Below are 15181 nucleotides of genomic sequence, written 5' to 3'. Positions count from 1 at the left end.
CTCTGGGACTCCTCAAGTCCTTTCCAGGTCTGAAGACTCTTCTCTGAACCAAACACAACTTCTGGGGATGTACCAAATCTCCTAGTAGAAAATTATTTAGATAAAGATATTTTAACCTTTTAACTCTTTCTCAAACAAAATAATTTCATTTCTCCTTTAATGTTATCTTATATTTCAAAATACAGAGATAGCATGTCTACAATAAAATCAAGGCAATGACAGTTTTAGAATAGAAACTGTGGTAATTTCGAAAACACAAAAGCTAAGACCACTGATTAGGTCTATGTGGACACCAAGTCCACCACAACCTGTTCTGTCCTCTGGGGCTCTGCCCACACATTTCCCTTGCCAGACATTCCTTCTGCTTCCCACACTTCCAAATGCTGTATTTCCCCTCAGAAAACTTGCCAAGAGCACTCCAGCCTGCACATCTTCCATTCCAGCTAACCAAAGGCATCCTTGCATTGACTAAACCAAATTATTTTGCAGAGAAGCCATCTAAAAACTTCTACTGTAGACCATTCACTTTCGTAATTGTTATCATGACATTATTCAATAATAAAATGAGGAAAAGAAGTCCTCTTCACTCCCTTATCCTGGAGAATCCAAGGAAGTGTCTTTCCCACTTGCTTTCCCAAAACCCTGGGACCTTTCAAAGTAAAAGTTTAATGGAAGGGAAAGAAAATCTGAAAGATAAACTCTCCAAAACATCAAACTCAGGCAAAGAACCATGGGATTAAAAATTTTTATTCTTTATGTATTTCATTTCTGAAACATAGAAATCTATCTCCCACTCCTTAAATCTGCCACTGGGCTAAGAGAGTATTGTATAGAATGTGCACTTACTGATTTAACAGAATTAGAACATCCAGGCACTCACTGAGATTTTGCTTCCACAACCACTCAAAGTCTAGTGATTAGTTAATGAGTTAACACCACACTTGATCTTCACATTTTGGAAATGCTGACGGTAGACAGGGACTTGTTTTGGGAAAGGAAGTATACAGTAGACATTGTTACCCATTACCCAGCCACCACCACCTTTCCTTTAAAGTACCCCACTCTTCCTTTAAGGTTGCAGAGTCTCAGAAAGTGGGAAGAAAGGAAGTTTTTGCATTTTCAGGTCAAAAGAAAGTACATTTGTACAACCACATAATACCTATGCAGAGGTTTGTTGAAATCTAAACACAAGACAGAAGTAATTCTAGCACCTCCGCCAAAAGTAAGGTAAGTAAACTTTTCCTTAATATACACTTTCAGCAGCATCGACACCTAAAAGTGTTCGACTTTACTACTGTACTAAATTAAATTACATTCATTTTGTCAATATGTGTTCCAAATTCCTACTGCTCTTTGTCTCCAAGGGGTTCCTGCTGAATATTGAGACAGTTGAAGATTACTAGGGGCAAATTTTAATAATTAGCGTATAATACTCCAAAAGATAAATAATGCCACATATACAGACACAGTCATATTTTCAACTTTAAAAAAGTTCAGTTGTCAAAATTATACAGCAAACCCTATCCTAAGTTTAGCCTCTTCAGGCATTTGATTTATAATCACTGTAAAGAAAAGCCGGTCACAAAATGCCACATTTTGTATGATTCTAGTTATATGAAATGTCCAGGGGAGGCAAATCTACAGAGAGAAATTAGATCAGAGGTTGCCAGGATCAACGGTGGGGGAGACGGGTACAGGAAGTGACTGCTAATGGGCACGGCGCGGTTTCTTTTTGGGGAGATGAAAACGTTCTGAAATTAGGGAGTGGTAATGGTTGCGTAACTCTGAATACACTAAAAACCACTGAACTGTACACTTGAAGGGTGACGCTTATCATACAAAAACTATATCACAATAAAGCTGTTAGTTTAAAAAATGTTTGGCTATGTCAAGAAACAAAGAAATAGGGTCATAGCTAGAAGATGTGGGATATAAAATACATGGAAAAAACTGCTCAATAATCTCTCTAGAATCACACAGTACTTAAGCTTTACCCTGACTGAAATCATGAGCTTTGTGTTTTATTGATATTTCACATTTTTTACTTCTTCTAAGTCAGCCAATAATTCCTTCTCCTCACTTAATAGTTGACTACAAAGACCAAGACATTTTGATTCTGCCGCCAATGAGCTTTCACATTTCATTCCTCCTTCCATCCCCATGACTACCAAACCAATGCAGGTTCTCCTCACTTCACTCTAAGACAACAGCGTGGCCCTCAACTACTGTTAGGTGCAGTGGCTCACACCTGTAGTCCCAGCATTTTGGGAGGCCAAGGCAAGTGGATCACTTGAGGCCAGGCGTTCAAGACCAGCGTGGTCAACATAGTGAAACCCTGTCTCTACTCCTACCTAGGTGACAGAGCGAGACTCCGTCTCAAGAAAACAACAACAACAACAACAACAAACCCCAAAACAAACCACACACTCAAAGAATGAGGAGGAAGTCTGTTTAAAACAAGAAAATCAAAATTTAAGAACATAGACTTTCAATTAAAGAAAAAAAAAGATGGACTTTCAAGACAAAAAGACAGGGATAAACTTAATATTGCCAAAAAAAACAGATCAGCGACATCAACATGACCCTGGGGGCCCGTGGACAACTCCTGGCTGCAGGAGCAGAGCGTCCTGGCTGGACGCAGGTACCAGGGCTGCCCCCATGGCCTCAAAGCACCCTGGCCTCCATGGCTGAGCCTGGGGGCTCTTGGAACAGGCTCTGTGCCCAAGCTGGCAGACATGGGTGCTGTCTGGAATCGTCAGAGAGCTCATGGTTTATGGTGTAACGACAGAGAGCTGGGAGGGGGGTTGTGTGTGGGGCTGTACTCTGAGGCCACCAGAGGCCTAGGAATGTCATCCTGGGCACGCCGTACCTGTTGTGCAGTCTGAGTCATGCTGCCAGGGCAGGGCATCCAGCTCCCAGCCTGGGAGTGCTAAGAGCCAAATCCACTGCAGGGGAGGGGTGAGAGTCAGGGTCCCACCTCCTCTATCTGTTGCCAATCCAGTAGTGATCCAGGATAAAACCTCGAGAGTCCCATACACACGGTCAACCCACAACACACCTCACAGGCCAGGCGGGGACAAACAGCCCCTTCCCTCCCCCCCAGGTATCATCATAGCTGCCAGCGTGTGACGGAAGGCAGGGTCCCTGGCCCCCGCTACAGCACTATCGCAGGCCAGCAGGCTCACACACCTTGGCCTGTTGCTCCTAGAGGTCGCCTCTGCTATTCAGCCAAGGGGACCACAGTGCCTGGTGTCCTGGCTGAGCTCTGCCCGGCAAGCCCACCCACCTCCCCCGCCATGGACTCTCCCTCTTCTGCTTTTCCCAACAGGAAGGGCCCAGCCTCACTTACGCGACCTGCAACCCCCAACAAGCTGAGGCTCCCCTCTTAGACTTATAAGTCTATGGCCAGTGGAATCTGGCTGCCTGCCCTCCCTGCCTCCCCCAGGGTCCCTTCAGAGGATCCTGGGCGTTCTGACCACCCAGAGGGTTCTCCGGCGATCACTCCAGCCATCCATCCCTTTTGGCTTCATCATCCTGGTTCAAGCAGTGTTCCTTCTCTATCAGACCTGGTAGCTGTTGCGTTGGGCTCCCCAAGGCGAGAGGTGGCCCCGGACCAGTGGGTTGGAAGACAGGGTGACTAGAGAAGAGGGAAGCCCCAGGGGGCCGAGCATTGGTCTTAACAGAGGGTGCACTGCCTGGGTGCCGTGGACGAGGCCAGCGTGCATGGGGTTGGGAGGGTGGCCACAGTCCCCAGGCACTACCTGTGAAGCTCCGGCTCCTTCCTCCATCTTCCTCCCCTTTCCCTTCCAGCCCCTCTTTTCCAGGAACCTTGACACGCCCACACCTGTGCCCTCCCCTCCCTGACCCTCCCACAGCTGCTGTGGCACACCTGTGCTCTGCACTTGCCTCACCAGCTCTCTGCTCACTTTTCTCTCTCCTGTTTTCTCTCTGCTTTCTCTCCAACTGCCAGCCAATCGGGTCCGGCAAGTCCATCCCATCCTGAGAGCCCCAGGACCTCCTTCGACCTCTAAATAGATCCCCCCTCTTCTCGGAGACCTTCCTTTCCAAGCCTGCCTGGGCGGCTGTTCTGTGACTTGACAGTGGCTCCCCCGGCCCCAAAGCCAGACCCCTTCATCTGTGACATGGTCTGCTGTAGTGGTGAGCTGACACCTCCAGGTGTGACTGTGGCTGAAAACGTGTGCCCCCCTCGGTGGTATGCCCCTGCCCTGTTCTATAAATATCTATAAATACTTGTATGTACATATATACACATACATATATACACAAAAATGAGGTGGGCACGGTACGCACTTGTACTCCCAGCTACTTTGGAGGCTGCAGTGGAAGGATGGCTTCAGCCCGTGAGGCTGAGGTTGCAGTGGGCCGAGATTGCACCACTGCACTCCAACCTGGGTGACAGAGCAAGACCCTGCCCCACCCCCCACCAAAAAAAAAAAAGCTAAGCTTTGAAGCTTTGAAAGACATACATCATTGCTTCCACTGAGTTCCATTGGTCAAAGCAAGTCATGGGGTCAGCCTGGATTCAAGGAGACGAAAAGCGAAGTCCACCTCTTCATGAGAAGAGTGGTAAAGCCACACCTCAAAAAGTCACCCCGGATGGAAACAATCTGTGCCTCTATTTGAATTTTTTGGGGATGAGTGTAAATGTGATCAAGCCTCTAGATCTCACTAACGTATCAATCAGTTCTTTCCCCTGTTGGATGATTTTAGATGTTAGAAATGTCTTCATTATTTTGAGGTAAAATCTGTCTCTCTTAAACTCACATCCATTTTCCGTCACCGATCCTTTAACACAGCACAGCATAAGTCAGTACTTATACTTTTCTATACCAAAAGGCTGAAATACCCATATGGCTTCTCTTCTAGTCTTCAGGCCTATACCTCCAAGAGTTAACAAAGGTTTCCAAGACCCTGCACCACTTTGGTAGTGCTTCTCTCTTAGGGAACTCAGTGTGTCAATATATCTCTCATAAATATGGACTCCAGAACTAAATAAAAAGACCCCAGATGTTGCCTGATTAGTGCAGAAAAGAATGGGATTATTATTGCCTATAATTTGGAAATGTCCATCCAGTGAAATGGTCTAAGGCTGTGTGTTAAGTTTTTGGCAGCTGCATCAAGCTATTGGTTCAACATTTAGTATGCAATAAAGAAGCCAAGTTTTGCTTTATAATAGCCTGATATAAAGACATATTTGTGCTAAGCAATTTACCATAAATATCTCTTCTTTGTAGAATATTATACAGGAAGACTTATTTTAAAAGCATTTTCTAACTTTTTTGGTCAGGACTTCAAGTATGCAACATGACATGCATAAATAGGCTGACCAAGCTTTTAATTAAACAGAAATCCAACAAAAATGGAGCTTTATTGCCAAATATGTATTTCCTGAAATCGTGAAAATAAAAAACTTAAGACCAGGAAGAAAAGGATCATCAAGTAAAACACCATTGTTAGACTGATGGTGAAACTGAGGCTCAGAGATGTTAAGTGACTATCCCAGTGTCACACAGCCAAAGGGAACTGGCCTGATGTTGAAACTGGGCCTGAAGACCTGCAGCAAGCATATTGTAAATGACACCATGCTGACGGCATTATTATTCTCCACCTGTGTACTCCATGTTTCTCCCAGGATCCCAAGTTCTCTATAGTACCTAAGACTGGAAAAGAAAGGCTGTCCCACGTTCCCAGTCTGACCCCGACTCTCTTTGACTTTGGCAAAATTACCACACCAAAAAGATTCCACCTTTTGGATTCCCCTTTAATAAACATAACCAATTGTTTATTTTTCTTTTTTAAATGTATCAAGTGGAGATAGTTTACATAGCATGAAGTCACCCCTAAAAATCTGTGAGAATAATAAATGGAATGGAGAAAAGGTAGTACCCTATTTTGTGGGGAAAGCTAGATTATTTTTTAAATATTCAGGATGTTGGGGGTGCCTAGTGAAATGTGGAAGTGCCAGAGTAAAACATTACATCCTTTCTGGGGGAATATAATGATGAATAAAGAGAAGATATATGCCTGTACTTACAATGAAATATTTAAAGAAATGTATCAGAAAGTGGCATCTAACATGTATGCAAAGGGATGGAGACAGAGGCACAGCATTAAAGTTCAATGAAGTTGTTTTTCTTGTTATAACTAGATTCTTTAAACAGACTCTATCCTGGTGATTCCACTTCAAGCCTTCCCACACCAATGGTCAGCATACCACTGTCAGATTTTCCTTTCCGCAGTACCACTTTACCTGGTCACTCTCCTGCTCAAAGGCTGAAAATGGTCTATGACAAATCTTTGCAAAGCCACATTTCTCATTCAAGGGTCTGCCTATTTGGAGCTCAATTTACTCCTTCCCCTTCAATACTCTATTTCCTGGCAGAGGGTTGCTCACTGTCTCCTATATGTCAGTCTTAATCCTCCTTGACCCAGCACGTGTTACTACTGTCTCCACGAGACTTTCTTGACAAATCTAGCCCAGGCCAGTCTCGTGCTTCTTAAATCTGAACTCATAGTGCGTTCTATCCAGAACAATAGTTCATTGTTCTTTAATTCGTGCATGCATGCTAGATTGATCTTCCCACCTGGGTTGTAGAGGGTCTTAGGCTTATGACTCTGGACTGCCTGCACTATCATAATATCCAAATGTGCTGATAGAAGTCTAAAGGGAGTATTGACAAGCCAAAGGGAAATAGCAAAGATGCAGTAAAGTAATTAAACGGAGGCTAGACTGAGAAGAGACTGTAATCTGGCATTTGAACAAACAAAACAAGAGGCTTCTTTTTGAGACTGCAATATGAAGCAGAAATAGAATACTCCAAGAGCTTATTGTTTCATGCTTGTTTCCAGGGTTTTGGGGGAAAGAGCATTTCTCGTGAGCCCTTAGAGAATGTGAATTGGGCCCATTCTGGATTCCAGTAATCACCACTATCTGAGTCAACCGTTGACCATGTGATGTCCATGTTTTCATTTGTTGTAGATCAATTGTCTACTACTTTTTAGTGTCCACTTGGACTCTGAAATGTGTTCTGTTTATATGACAAATTATATGGTCATCCTTCATAGGTAAGTCAGGGTAACCTCTCTACAGGAAACACCTTTCAGCTAGGAACAGAAAACCAAGCAACGGTTTCCCAGGATGATGTGCTGAAGGAGACAGCCAAGTCTCAGTAGTCCTATAGTAAGCTCATGCCAAAAAACAAGCAAGCAAGCAAACAAATCAAAAGCAAGATTTAGTGCATTATTACAGGCATGTGTCACATACAAACACACATACAATCAGCCTAGGAATCCTCTGCCATCCCCAAGTCTCAGTGCATGAAATTGCCTCCATGCCTAGCCTCTTCCTCCAGATTCTCTCAAAAGGTTTTCAACGGTTTTTAGCTCTTGTGATTTCTCCCACTCAGATTGCTTCCTCCAGGAATTTTCTTTTATTTGGTGCCATCTGCATAGACACATGTGGGCCCAGGATGGGGGCCTTATGGTGCAATGAACCCGCTCCCCCAACGTTTCCTGCCTCTGCACAGAAGGGAGAAGGATATTTCCTCTTCTCCCCAATAAACTTGCTGACATTCAGGACTGGGTGCAAAATGAAATTTTGAAAGAGCATCTGTAATGAGGAAGATGGTCAGAAAGGAACAGTAGCTCAAGGAAAAATAAAATCTTTATATGAAATAACAGGAATCTAGGGAAGTAGCCTCTCGGATGCTATTTTTATTTTCAGCATTTCAGGGCAACAGATTGAGTTAGTGATGTTTTCCTATAGCTCTGAGGCAACTCAGAAATGGCAGGGTTCAGACCAGCAGAGATGCACTTCCTGCAGATTTGAAAGGGGTGAGGAGCCAAGTCCGGTGGTGTGCTGCGTCCCCAAGCTACAGATCCAGAGGAAAGTAGTACCGTATTAGGGAATTTCGCATTCCACCCTAGGCGCCTGGCAGTTTGCACAGATCCTCTCTTATCAATTTCACCACTTTGAATCAGCTGCTCCATTTCCATGGCTAACAGGCTTTTGTATTGAAGTAACCCCAGAGGTTCGATGATGGAAAATTAGCCATATCAGAATAGGGGACCATTTAAGAATCCTGAATTCCATTTCACCCCTGATGTTTATGTTTTCCATGGGAGAGATAAAAGTGTGTAGGTTCAAAAACAGGAAATTGCTGAAACCCGACTGGAACAGTTTGAGATGTTTCCTGCTGTTAAAGAACTGTTAAAGACCAAGGAATTAGCTCAAACTGAGGTCCGTTTTTTGGATGACTGGTGATTGTTATTTGGAGGTTTTATGTCAACCTATTAAAATCAATGAAGATTGGTAGAGACACTTTGACGTTCCAGCTCTTCTTTCTCCTTTAGTTACATTTTCTCAACATACACCTTTTGCAGAATTATTTATCGACATTGTTTGAACTCTTCAAAACCCTGACACATGGATGCTTCCCCAGCCTCAGCATGTGCGTGTGTGTGTGGATACTTTCACGGACACACTTCAGACAACCCTCTGTCTATACACTTTCCAGATAATTGTCTACCTTGCAGTTATAGTCTTTAGATTGTAAACTCCCAGAGAGATACTTCTATGTCTGTTAATGTTGAACTCTTTTACGTGGTACTTAAAGCATGATAATAGAAATGGGGAAGGGTAGAGTACCTTTCCTGAAAAAGGAAATAGAATTTCTTGGTTATTCATATCATATTATAATTCATATTGTCATATTTTGTTACCATATTTATATATGTTATTTGTACTATAATCCTTTTTAACAAAGGAAAACATTCAAAAAGATTAGATAAAAACATTCATCCTGACGGCTGGGCACGGTGGCTCACGCCTGTAATCCCGGCACTTTGGGAGACCGAGGCGGGCAGATCACGAGGTCAGGAGATCGACACCATCCTGGCTAACACAGTGAAATCCCATCTCTACTCAAAAAAAAAAGCAAATTAGCCGGGCATGGTGGCGGGCACCTATAGTCCCAGCTACTCAGGAGGCTGAGGCAGGAGAATGGCATGAACCCAGGAGGTGGAGCTTGCAGTGAGCCGAGATCATCACTGCACTCCAGCCTGGGCAATAGAGTGAGACTCCATCTCAAAAAAAAAAAAAAAAAGAATGCATGGAGATAGTTTATTATTTTCGCCCCCTGGAACTTATGATCAAAAGTCAATACCTTTGTGACCTACAGGTCTGTTTATTTGCCCTCCATTATAGACTGAGCTGTTAATAACATTAAATTAGCTCACATGGATTCACTGGCTAATAAAGAAGAATAGATTTGAGGGCATTGCTGCCCTGTTTATGCCAAAAATTTCCCTAAACTGAAAGTTGTTTTGTGTTCTTTCACTCCCCTCTGCTGGTAAATTTTAATATAGTTCTTAATTTTTTTAAGTCAAATTGATAGAAACATCAATTGTGTTTTTAAAACTGTAAGAAAAAATAATGTTGAACATCACAAAAATGTACTCAATCCTTCCCAAAACCCATTTCTTTCCATTTGAAATTTTCAACATTATATTTTAGAACAGGTCGTTGATCTGAAAAATTTGTTTCTAGTGTCCAGATATGTTTTTGGTAGGGTCCTCCCCCTCGCCCCTTATACTTGATACACAGTCAAGATAAGGAAGCCAGGTGGAAAAGGAAGTGTATTTTGGCAAAAAGAAAAACAAACAACAACAACAACAAAACATTGAATTAATTTACAAATTGAAATAGTACCTCACCATATGTTGTTTGTATTAAGATATTTACATTAGAAAACATTCTCACATGTGTCATTTATTTCACACAATGGTACCGCAAGATAAGTATGCACATTCCAAAATCTAGAGCTTTATTGTTCTATTTTTTTTTATTATTTATTTATTTATTTATTTTTGAGACGGAGTCTCCCTCTGTCGCCCAGGCTGGAGTGCAGTGGCGCGATCTCCGCTCACTGCAAGCTCCTCCTCCCGGGTTCACACCATTCTCCTGCCTCAGCCTCCCGAGTAGCTGGACTACAGGTGCCCACCACCACACCCAGCTAATTTTTTGTATTCTTCTAAAAAACAGAAAAAAATCACTAGGTTCAGCCCCAGGTAAAATTCTGAAATAGACTCAGATTTGTTGCCTCCAAATGTTCCCCTTTTTTTTTTTTAACCATTTCTCCCTCTGAGCCCCTCTCTCTCTTCCTCAGGTAGCCCATGGTCTAATTCTATTAATTTCTCTCTTTAGAAAATAAAGTACACAAAACAGTTATTCACAATGGGTGTCTCATATCTCAGGGTAATTTGCATTTTAGAAGAAAGTAACTAAAGCCAAAGCAGCCAGCCCCTAATAGGAAATTATGGAGATCACAGAGTGGGGCATTTTTAGATAAGATTTTCAGTTGCTCCTAAAATCGAAAGGTGTTGGCTCTCAAGACTTCTCCAAAGGTCACCAGTGTCCCCAGTGGGAAGGGTACATCATGCTTTTGAGCCCATCAGCATCATGGAGCCATAAATTATATGACCAATATTCTTGAGAAACCATCAGCAGTACCTTAACCATCAGGCTGGTTTGAAATGCGTGAAGTCTCACCGGCTGGCTCAACTTTCACCCATCTCTTGTTTTTCCTTAAGTCTTCAGGAAGGGTTTCAAAGCGGTAACACCTCCCCATCTTATCAAGTTCCATTAAGACAGAATTCCATGAACACAGAAAGCAGTTCAATGAAGTTAAGACTGCTGGCACGGGCCGAATGAATCTAACCGTATCTCAATTTTGGTGGTGAAAATGCTTTGAGGTAGTTCATTTTTGTCATCTTCTATAAATTCTGATCAAAAGATGCATTAGGGGGCCGGGCGCGGTGGCTCATGCCTGTAATCCCAGCACTTTGGGAGGCTGAGGCGGGCGGATCACAAGGTCAGGAGATTGAAACCATCCTGGCTAACACAGTGAAACCCCATCTCTACTAAAAATACAAAAAATTAACCGGGCATGGTGGCAGGCTTCTCTAGTCCCAGCTACTCAGGAGGCTGAGGCAGGAGAATGGCGTGAACCCGGGAGGCGGAGCTTGCAGTGAGCCAAGATTGCGCCACTGCACTCCAGCCTGGGCGACAGAGGGCGACTCCGTCTCAAAAAAGAAAAATAAAAATAAGTTGACGCATTAGGAATGTAATGCCTCATACCTTCTGTGGATTAAAATTATGTACTTTACCGTGATGACCTTTTCAATACTCTGTCATGTGTTTGACTGATCCTGGAGCTCTCTTGTGTTTACAGCATCATTGACCTCCACAAAATGCACGCAGAATAAATAGATAAACACACTAAACTCTGCAAGGGAAACGTGCAGATGAGGGTCCCCATACCAGCCATGCCAATCTAGCAGGTAAATGAGGCCGTTGTCCTTTTCCCTGGTATTAAGCATTTGGAGGTGAAGTTCAGCAGATAAGGCTTTTGCTGTCTGAGAAGCAAGAACAGTCACATTCAAAAGGTCCTAGAGAAGAGTTTTAGTGGCACTGTACATGATACACACAGTATAGGCTTTCTCCTACCTTTCAGCATTTCGCCAGCTGTCAACATTTCCTGAGGGCTGAGACCTCTGACTTTGTATCAGCTAAAAGTATCTGTAATAAAAATAGTTAACGTTTATTGAGGTGTTTGATACTGAGGTGTCTGAGAATAACATGATCTAAGTAAGAATATAATACAGTTCATGTGATCCACATAACAACTCTTTGACATAGATACCTTACTCATTTCCATTTTACAGCTGATGAATTTGGGGCTCAGACAAATTAGATAATTTTTCCACACTTAAGTGGTAGAACCAGAATTCAAACCCAGGTCATCTGACTTCATTCCCCATGGCGGCCATAAAAAAATGTACCAGTCAGATCTCCTGCTGCAAGAAGCATCGTTGACTGAAAGACCTAGCTGCTCGTCTCAGGATCCATCACTGCCTTTGCACTCTGGGCTGTCCCCAGTCAATGACTGAGGGTTACTAGTGCTGGTCCATTCCTGTGGGATGCAGAACTCTAACGTGGGACTTTGGTGGGGAATTCCCTATCAACTTGTCCAAAATGTCTTAGAAGGATGCTGTAGTTTGAGGTTCAATCCTCCTTCCTTCCCTTCTCTTTTCAGAGATGTCTGAGCTACATCTGATCAAGTCAGAGTAGACTGTTCACAAGTCCTAGCCTATCATTTTGGATGCCAGAACAGCCTACAAGGCAACCTCAAGAGTAAGAGAAACCCCTGTTACCTGAGGAGACTAGGATACCGAAAATTATCTAGTCAGATAATCAAGTTTCTCTTCTGGATGCTTTCTACTTTTTGTTTGTTTAATTTGCATATCATAAAGCACAACAAAACATTGCTTGCTTTCTCCACCTAATAAGCCAGAGTGAGAAACATTGTTGAACTTAGGCCATTATCTTTTGAGCCTATATCAGGGCTTCTTAAATCTTGATGTACAAATTTTTTTTTGAGAATCATAAAAATGCAGATTCTGATTCAGTAGGTCTAGGGTGGGGCCTGAGTTACTTCTTTTCATGCACCACATAGCAATGTTTTGGTCAACAATGGACCATATAAATACATCACTGTCTTCCACCTCCACATTCTGTCCCACTGGAAGGTCTTCAGGCGCAATAACACACAAGGAGCTATCATCTCCTATGATAACAATGCCTTCTTCTGGAATACCTCCCCACAGACCACCACAAATACGTGAGGATTGCACTGTGCTATAGTGATGCTACTACGGCAACATCATCACTAGGCAATAGGAATATTCCAACTCCATTATAATCTTATGGGACCAGCGGATATGGATGATCCTGACCCTGCCTAGGCCCATGTTAATGTGTGAGTTGGTATATTCATTTTGGTTTTGTTTTTGAGACAGGGTCTCATTCTATCGCCCAGGCTGGAGTGCAGTGGTGCAATCTCAGCTCACTGCAACCTGTGCCTCCCAGGTTCAGGCAATCCTTCCACCTCAGCCTTCCAAGTAGCTGAGACTACAGGTGTGTGACACTACGCCTGGCTATTTTTCATGTTTTTTTGTAAAGGCAGCGTTTCGTCATGTTGTCTAGGCTGGTCTCAAACGCCTGGACTCCAGCAGTCCACCTGCCTCGGCCTCCCAAAGTGCTGAGATTGTAAGTGTGAGCCACCACACCCAGCCCTCTTAGTTTTTTGTTTGTTTGTTTTTGAGACGGAGTCTCGCTCTGTCATCCAGGCTGGAGTGCAGTGGCGCAATCTCGGCTCACTGCAAGCTCTGCCTCCCGGGTTCACACCATTCTCCTGCCTCAGCCTCCGGAGTAGCTGGGACTACAGGCGTCCGCCACCACGCCCGGCTAATTTTTTGTATTTTTAGAAAAGATGGTGTTTCACCGTGTTAGCCAGGATGGTCTCCATCTCCTGACCTCGTGATCCGCCCACCTTGGCCTCCCAAAGTGCTGGGATTACAGGCGTGAGCCACCGTGCCCGGCCTATGTCTTAGTTTTTAACAAAAAAGTTTAAAACATAAAAATAATAGAAAAAATCTTATAGAATATGGATAGAAAGAAAATATTTTTGTATAGCTGTACAATGTGTTTGTGTTTTGAGCTATTACTACAAGAGTCAAAAGTTAAAAAAATTTAAAAGTTGATGAAATTAAAAAGTTATAGTAAGCTAAGGTCAATTTATTACTGAAAGAAAAAATTTTAATAAACTTAGTGTAGCCTAAGTATACACTGTTTATAAAGTCCATAACAATGTACACTAAGGTCCTAGGCCTTCATATTCACTCACCACTCACTGACTCACCCAGAGTAACTTCCAGTCCTGCAAGCTCCATCATCTCAGCTGCTCCTTCAGGAAGCTCTAGAACTGGGAGGTCCTTCAGTTGTCTTGATAAGGGGACCAGGCCTATGAAACCCCATATTAAGCAGGCATGGAATGTAGACTGCCCAAGGGAAGGCGTCACTTGGGGTGAGGCAGGTCCTTTCCATGGAGCAGCTCTCAGAGGGGGACTTAGCTGTGAGCCATGAGGAGCCAGCACTCCTGTCAGCGGGGCCAGTGAGCACTTCAGCCTGGAGGGGGATCTAGGTGAAGTACCAGTGTCTACTACTCTGGCGATAGCCCCAGTGACCTCAGGAAATCACTGTCCTGTTTTCCATCTTGGTCCACATTTAGGACAGAATATGATAGACATTTCTTCAAACATTTCTGTTTTAATAATAAATGGGACAACGTGTCTGTGGAACGTGCCAGGCCCTAGAGGCAAGTGATTCTAGGAACAGTCATTCTGGTTTTACAGAAAAAAACTCTGACCTAATTTGAAAGTTGCACAAATCATCTTATTTCAAGCAGGGATACCGGTAAAAGGTTCAGGAAGGCCCTTTGGCAGATACTTCATGTATTGATTTCACAGAAATGAAAGCTAGGTGAGCTAACATCTGAGGGAAAGGATGTGTGCCATCTAGTGGCACTAACAGCGAAGCCTAATGCTTAAGGGAAGATTTCCCTTTTCATCCTCCGGGAACTCCATGAGGTCTTCAGTAGTGTGTTCCTACTTTTAGAAGTAGGTGTGGGAGTTCACTAAGTGAAATAAAATTACAATGTCTACAGCTGGATAGCTGCGTGGGGTAACACATAAAATTGGATCCATTCTTTCTACACTGGATAAATTCCAAATTTAAGGACTGGGTGCAGTGGCTTACACCTGTAATTCCAGCACTTTGGGAGGCAGAGGCAGGCAGATCACCTAAGGTCAGGAGTTTAAGACCAGCCTGGCTAATATGGTGAAACCTCATCTCTACTAAAAATACAAAAATTAGCCGGGTGTGGTGGCATGCACCTGTAGTCTCAGCTACTCAGGAGGCTGAGACAGGAGAATCATTTGAACCCTGGAGGCAAAGGTTGCAGTGAGCAGAGGTCGCATCGCTGCACTCCAGCCTCAGAGATCTAATATTAAAAAATGGAAAACATAGCAGTACTAGAAAATTAAGTACTAGAATTCACAAGAGTAAATACCTTTATAACTCAGGAGTGGGGAAAATACTCCTATGATCAGAATCCAGAAGCATTAAGGGAAGAGATTAACTATAATTTAAACAAACAAAAAAGCAAGGCAAAAAGTCTAAAAAATATATGCAACTTATATCATGAGGGGCTAATATATAAAAAAGTCTCTAAAATATTTTTAAAGTCCATCCTGATAGAAA

At 43.2% G+C, this 15181-nt stretch overlaps 1 long non-coding RNA gene across 4 annotated transcripts in view; it reads right to left on the bottom strand.

Annotated features, from left to right (window-relative positions):
• Nucleotides 1-7706: 7706 nt before the first annotated feature.
• Nucleotides 7707-15181, bottom strand: part of LOC103885706 — an 11058-nt gene continuing 3583 nt past the window's right edge. For 2 of the 4 annotated variants that reach the window (XR_004185225.1, XR_004185223.1), the window contains exons 2-3: nt 11528-11599; nt 7707-8673 (exon numbers count right to left, since the gene is read on the bottom strand). This is a non-coding gene — a long non-coding RNA (uncharacterized LOC103885706). Of the gene's footprint in view, nt 8674-11056; nt 11600-15181 lie in introns of those variants that run through there. The other 2 variants (XR_004185221.1, XR_004185222.1) reach the window with 1 other exon arrangement.

The sequence above is a fragment of the Papio anubis genome, chromosome 7, assembly GCF_008728515.1.
Source record: "Papio anubis isolate 15944 chromosome 7, Panubis1.0, whole genome shotgun sequence".
NCBI classification, from domain to species: domain Eukaryota; kingdom Metazoa; phylum Chordata; class Mammalia; order Primates; family Cercopithecidae; genus Papio; species Papio anubis.
Note: the sequence above shows the minus strand (reverse complement) of the source record. Positions and strands in the feature narration are given on the sequence as shown.